Here is a 7135-nt window from a genome sequence, read left to right on the forward strand (position 1 = left end):
CCCAAACTCTGAATTCAAGCCACAGTACACAGTGAAGACAGTGAAGCATGGAGGTGCAAGCATCATGATATGGGCATGTTTCTCCTACTATGGTGTTGGGCCTATTTATCGCATACCAGGGATCATGGATCAGTTTGCATATGTTAAAATACTTGAAGAGGTCATGTTGCCCTATGCTGAAGAGGACATGCCCTTGAAATGGTTGTTTCAACAAGACAATGACCCAAAACACACTAGTAAACGGGCAAAGTCTTGGTTCCAAACCAACAAAATTAATGTTATGGAGTGGCCAGCCCAATCTCCAGACCTTAATCCAATTGAGAACTTGTGGGGTGATATCAAAAATGCTGTTTCTGAAGCAAAACCAAGAAATGTGAATGAATTGTGGAATGTTGTTAAAGAATCATGGAGTGGAATAACAGCTGAGAGGTGCCACAAGTTGGTTGACTCCATGCCACACAGATGTCAAGCAGTTTTAAAAAACTGTGGTCATACAACTAAATATTAGTTTAGTGATTCACAGGATTGCTAAATCCCAGAAAAAAAAATGTTTGTACAAAATAGTTTTGAGTTTGTACAGTCAAAGGTAGACACTGCTATTTTTTTGAACACACCCCTTTCAACTAATTGCCCAATTGCACAGCCTTAAGAGCGTGCATATCATGAATGCTGGGTCTTGTTTGTTTTCTGAGAATCTACTGAACCTACTGGTAACTTGTTTGCCATGTAGCAATAAAAAATATACTAAAAACCTTGATTATTCTGGTTAGTCACATTGTACTGCTATTATTTTGAACAAGACTGTAAGTCTATTCAGTTTAACACATTCTACTGAATGAGGACAATTTTGAGTTAAGTCCAGACATAAGTTCATTTATCTTGTGTCTGTAAACACGGTTGATGAGGTCAATTATTTGTACAGTTCTCAGTACATATTACAGCGTTCCTTCATCCTCTCTGTTACAACCTTCATCTGGTCTAACATCTCTTCTCAAGCACTTAACTAAAACACAACCATAAACAGAGGAACCTACTAGAACTGCTGTTATACTTTTGTGCATTTGATTTTTGTGTACTAATCTATACTAATCTATATATTTGGCTCTAATGACAAATTTGTCACATTTGTAAGTCACATTTTTTTTGGTCCAAAAATTGATGATTAAAAATATTTGTATTTCTTTTTTCTGTATATTTGATGGAGCAACATATGTCAAATATCAGATGAAATCTTTTGCAAAGGTGCTGTGGCTAAATTAAAAACAAAATTAATAGTTGGATGTGCCAGAACTATCTTCAGTTAAATAAGGAAAAAACTGAAGTCATTGCATTTGGAAACAAAGATGAAGTGTTCAAGGTGAATGCATACCTTGACTCTAGGGGTCAAACAACTAAAAATCAAGTCAGAAATCTTGGTGTGATTCTGGAGACAGACCTTAGTTTCAGTAGTCATGTCAAAGCAGTAACTAAATCAGCATACTATCATTTAAAAAACATTGCAAGAATTAGATGTTTTGTTTCCAGTCAAGACTTGGAGAAACTTGTTCATGCCTTTATCACCAGCAGGGTGGACTATCGTAATGGGCTCCTCACTGGCCTTCCCAAAAAGACCATTAGACAGCTGCAGCTCATCCAGAACACTGCTGCCAGGATTCTGACTAGAACCAGAAAATCTGAGCATATCACACCAGTCCTCAGGTCCTTACACTGGCTTCCAGTTACATTTAGGATTGATTTTAAACTACTTTTACTCAAATGACCTAGGACCGAAATATATTGCAGATATGTTCACTGAATATAAACCTAACAGAGCACTCAGATCACTAGGATCGAGTCAGTTAGAAATACCAAGGGTTCACACAAAACAAGGGGAGTCCTCCTTTAGTTACTATGCTGCCCTCAGATGGAATCAGCTTCCTGAAGAGATCAGATGTGCTAAAACACTAGTCACATTTAAATCTAGACTCAAAACTCATCTGTTTAGCTGTGCATTTATTGAATGAGCACTGTGCAATGTCCGAACTGATTGCACTATATTTTCTGTTTTTATTTTTTTTGTAAAATAATTTCTAACTGTTTTAAATTCATTTTAAATAAGTACATTTTTAAATAATTTAGTTTTAAAATTGCTTTTTTTATTCTTGTTATTATTTTACTTTCTTTTATGTAAAGCACTTTGAATTACCATTGTACCATTGTCTTTCTCTGAATGGAACAAACATGAACTTATAATACTTGCCGATTTTAATTGGGACTGGCTTTCGCCATCGTCAGACCCATTTAAAGAGATTTGTGATTCTCTCTGCCTAGTTCAACTGATTACTTCAGTAACTCGAGTCAATCAAAAGGACCTGGGTAACTTAATTTTAACAAATGCATCCCATAAGTTTACTGCAGTTGGTGTTTTTTGTAATGACATAAGTGATCATTGTGCTGTTGCATGTGTGAGAAACTGTAAGACTTCAAAGATGCCTCCACGTTTTATTTACAAAAGAATATTTAAACATTTTAATGAACAGGCTTTTATGCATGATTTATATAATATTGATTTAGGTGTTATTTCATATATGCCAGATATCAACCTAGTTTGGGATTATTTTAAAAAGGTTTTTCTAACAATATGTGACAAGCATGCTCCACTTAAACGTTTAAGGATAAGTGGCAAAGACAACCCCTGGTTTAATGATACTCTCTCTACACTTATCAGACAGAGAAATGCTGCTTGGGTGAAGGCAAAAAAATCAAATGATCTATTAGATTGGAGTTCTTATAGAGCATTAAGAAATTCATGTACTAATTCAATAAAATGTGCAAAACGTGATTATTATCTCTCTATGGTAAATGAAAATTTAAATAATCCTACTAAATTCTGGAAGCTAGTAAAATCTACTTCAGGAACGAGTTTATCAATTAAAATTCCAGATCACCTAATTGTTAATCAAAATATTGTTAGAGGTAGAGCGAATATTGCTGAATCTTTTAATAATTTTTTTACTGCAGGCTCAAGTTATGAGTCTGATTTAGGTGTCTCTACAGAATTAGTTGTCTCTGATAAACATTGTCCCAGGCAGGTGTTTAATTTCTCTCCTATTACAACATACCAGGTTTATAATGCTTTAGTGAAACTCAATGTCAAAAAATCTGCAGGGGTGGATAAAATTGAGCCTTATTTTTTAAAAATAGCTGCTGGTATTTTAGCAGAGCCAATTGCTTCTATTTTTAATTTAAGTTTAATTTCAAATATTATTCCGAGAGCGTGGAAGTCGGCAACAGTTATTCCCTTATTTAAAAGTGGAGATCCTTCAGATCCTAACAACTACCGTCCTATTTCTAGATTACCAGTCTTAGCTAAATTATTTTGATATCATTGCTAAACGATCAATTAAAACAATTTTTAACAGATAATAATGTTCTTAACGATTACCAGTCAGGCTTTAGAGCAGGTCATAGTACCCTAACTGCAGCTTTATTAGTTTCAAATGACCTTATAAACTCTTTAGATGGTAAAAAGTCCTGTGCCGCATTATTTGTCGACCTTTCAAAAGACTTCGACTCTGTTGATCATAATTTATTATTACAGAAACTTAGATCTATAGGTATTAGTGAAGCTGCTATGAAATGGTTTGATAATTATCAGAACGAACTCAATGTGTGAATATAGAAAATTATAATTCTCCTTTTCTTCAAGTTAAAAAAGGAGTTCCACAAGGATCTATTTTATCACCTATCCTATTTTCTATTTTTATAAATGATTTGGATTCAGGAGTAGATTCTGCTAATGTGCATCTATATGCTGATGACTCAATTATTTATACAGCAGCAGCATCTATAAATCAAGCTCTGATGAATTTACAAAAAGCATTTAATACTATACAATATATGTTGGATAAATTAAAATTAGTTTTATATTCAAAGAAGACAAAATATATGATTTTTAACCGCACTCACCATAAGTGAAGTGAAGTGACATTCAGCCAAGTATGGTGACCCATACTCAGAATTTGTGCTCTGCATTTAACCCATCCGAAATGCACACACACAGAGCAGTGAACACACACACACACTGTGAGCACACACCCGGAGCAGTGGGCAGCCATTTATGCTGCGGCGCCCGGGGAGCAGTTGGGGGTTCGATGCCTTGCTCAAGGGCACCTAAGTCGTGGGAATTGAAGGTGGAGAGAGAACTGTACATGCACTCCCCCCACCTACAATCCCGTCCGGCCCGAGACTAGAACTCACAACCCTTCGATTGGGAGTCCGACTCTCTAACCATTAGGCCACGACTTCCCCAAAGGATATAAGGATACAGACATAACAATATCAACTTTATGTGGTTCAGAAATTGAAAGAGTCGGTTCCTATAAATATTTAGGTATATGGCTAGATGAAAAATTAGCATTTAATGTTCACATTAATCAATTGCGGAAGAAGCTTAAATCAAAACTAGGGTTTTTCTATCGTTTTAAAAATAGTTTTCCCTATGAGGCCCGAAAGAAACTGGTTGAGAGTACTTTTTTAACAATAATTGACTATGGTGATCTTGTTTACATGCATGCAGCTTCCTCTGTACTAAGAAAATTGGACTCTGTCTATCATGCAGCGTTACGTTTTGTATGTGGTGCAGAATACCGTACGCATCATTGTATTTTGTATGAATCTTTATCATGGTTCTCTTTCTATCATAGGAGAAATTTACACATGTATGTATTTATTGCAAAGGCACTCCTTGGTAAATTACCATCATACATTACAAAATTTTAAACTTTTTATACTAATGGTTATGGTACCAGATCGCAGCTACATCTTTGTTTAAAAGTCCCAAGAGTTTTCACTGAATTTGGAAAGCATGCTTTTTTTTATGCCCCTAGGGTTTGGAACAACCTACAAAATGTATTGAAATTAGAGTCTTTGCCATCTTTGAGCACTTTTAAATTTATTCTGTATTCTACATTTAAAGAGTCTTGTAAATGTTTTTCTTGAACTTCGATCTATTTTTGATTTGTTGGATTGTTTGTGTTTTAATTATTTATGTGTCTGAAACTATATGTGTGCTGCCGTTTTTGACCAGGTTTCCCTGGAAGGAGAGATTATTATATCTCAAGGGGATTTTTTTTCCTGGCTAAATAAAGGATACATTTTGTACGAAATGTGCTATTTAAATAAACTTGCCTTGTCTTGCCTAAATGCCCTAGGAGGGTACAAAACCATTGGCTTAATTGATTACAGTGTTGCTTGCCTGTAGTAGTCTATATTTTTAATACCATATATATTTTTTTCTTTTATTATGCCTCGTTAAGCGCGGTTTCCATAGGGAAGAAAACGCTTATCATGCAATTTTTTTTTTTTATAAATTCTATCGCATATTTGGTCTTTTTTTTAAATCACAGTCTTCATTAAGACACGTTTTCACCAGCGATGAATTGCTGGACATTCGGCAACACACATTTCCCGATATATATTACCAGTTTTCGACTATTCTGATGTTTTGCTGGGCATTCTTGTCGGCGGAGCGGCTGCGCTGATCACACGGTTCAAGAGGAAGCGAAGACGGGAAAAAGAGCTGCTGCATATGAGACTCAGAAAATATGGCATTCGGATTAGGTCATTAATATGACTTTGTAACATGCACTCGTCTCACTAAACGTCACGTCTGCGTCTCCGCCATCATTGAATCCATCCTCTGCACTTCAGTAACTGTCTGGTTCAGCTCAGCTTCTAAATCTGACCTCAGAAGACTACAGAGGGTAGTCCGGACTGCTGAGCGAATCATCGGTTCAACTCTCCCATCTATTCAAGAACTGTACTTATCCAGAGTGAGAAAAAGGGCTGTCAAAATCACTCTGGACCCCTCACATCCAGCACACTCCCTCTTTGAACTGTTGCCATCTGGTCGACGCTACAGAGCACTGAGCACCAAAACGACCAGACACAGGAACAGTTTCTTCCCTCAGGCAATCCATCTAATGAACACTTGAAAATAACTGTGGAACACACTACATTATTTATATTTATATACACATACGTTTATTTATCTAACACACATACTTAGCGTACACTTAAATATTTTTGCACATAATATACCTTTACATACATAACTGCTCATTGTAATATACCTGCCATACTTTGTCAATTTGTATATTGTCATTCCTTACCCACCTATTTGTATCTTTTAGTATTTTCTATTCCTTATTGTGTTTTTTTGTTCTGTCACTGTCATTATGTTGCACTGCGGAGCTTCTTTCATGAAAACAAATTCCTTGTATGTGTGAACATACCTGGCGATAAAGCTCATTCTGATTCTGATTCTGATTCTTTATGGGAGGAAAACACTGATGTTTTTCTGGGCTTATCTGCTTTCATGTAGTCTATAATTTATTAATAAAGTGTATACCGAATTCAGTCTTTTTATACCACTGTCCATTAATAAAGCACATAAGGATATTGCACATTTTTATTGCATAAGTATAAGTGGGGAACATTTAACTATTCATGAGGTAGATTGCATGGGGGAAGAAACTGTTCTTGTGTCTGACTGTTCTGGTATTTGCGGCTCTGAGGCAGATGGCAAAAGTTCAAAGACGGGGTAACTTGAATGTGAGGGGTCCAGAGTGATTTTCTGAGCCCTTTTCCTCACTCTGGATGTATACAGTTCTTGAAGGGTGGGCAGGGGAGCACCAATAATCCTTTCAGCAGTCTGAACAGTTCTCTGTAGTCTTCTGATGTCTGATTTTGTAGCTGAACCAAACCAGACAGTTATAGAAGTGCATAGGACAGACTCAATGATGGCGGAGTAGAACTGTGTCAGCAGCTCCTGTGGCAGGTTAAACTTCCTCAGCTGGCAAAGGAAGTACAACCTTTGCTGGGCCTTTTTCACAATGGAGTCAATGTGAATGTCCCACTTCAGGTCCTGAGAGATGGTGGTTCCCAGGAATCTGAATGACTCCACTGTTTTGAGCGTGTTCAGCTCCAGGTTGTTAAGACTGCACCAAACAGCCAGCTGCTCAACCTCTTGTCTGTAAGCAGACTTAACACCATCCTGTAGTGCCATCTGCAAACTACAGGAGCTTGACAGAGGGGTCTTTAGAGGTGCAGTCGTTGGTGTACAGGGAGAAGAGCAGAGGGGAGAGAACACATC

Source organism: Carassius auratus, unplaced genomic scaffold (genome assembly GCF_003368295.1).
Source record: "Carassius auratus strain Wakin unplaced genomic scaffold, ASM336829v1 scaf_tig00214896, whole genome shotgun sequence".
NCBI classification, from domain to species: domain Eukaryota; kingdom Metazoa; phylum Chordata; class Actinopteri; order Cypriniformes; family Cyprinidae; genus Carassius; species Carassius auratus.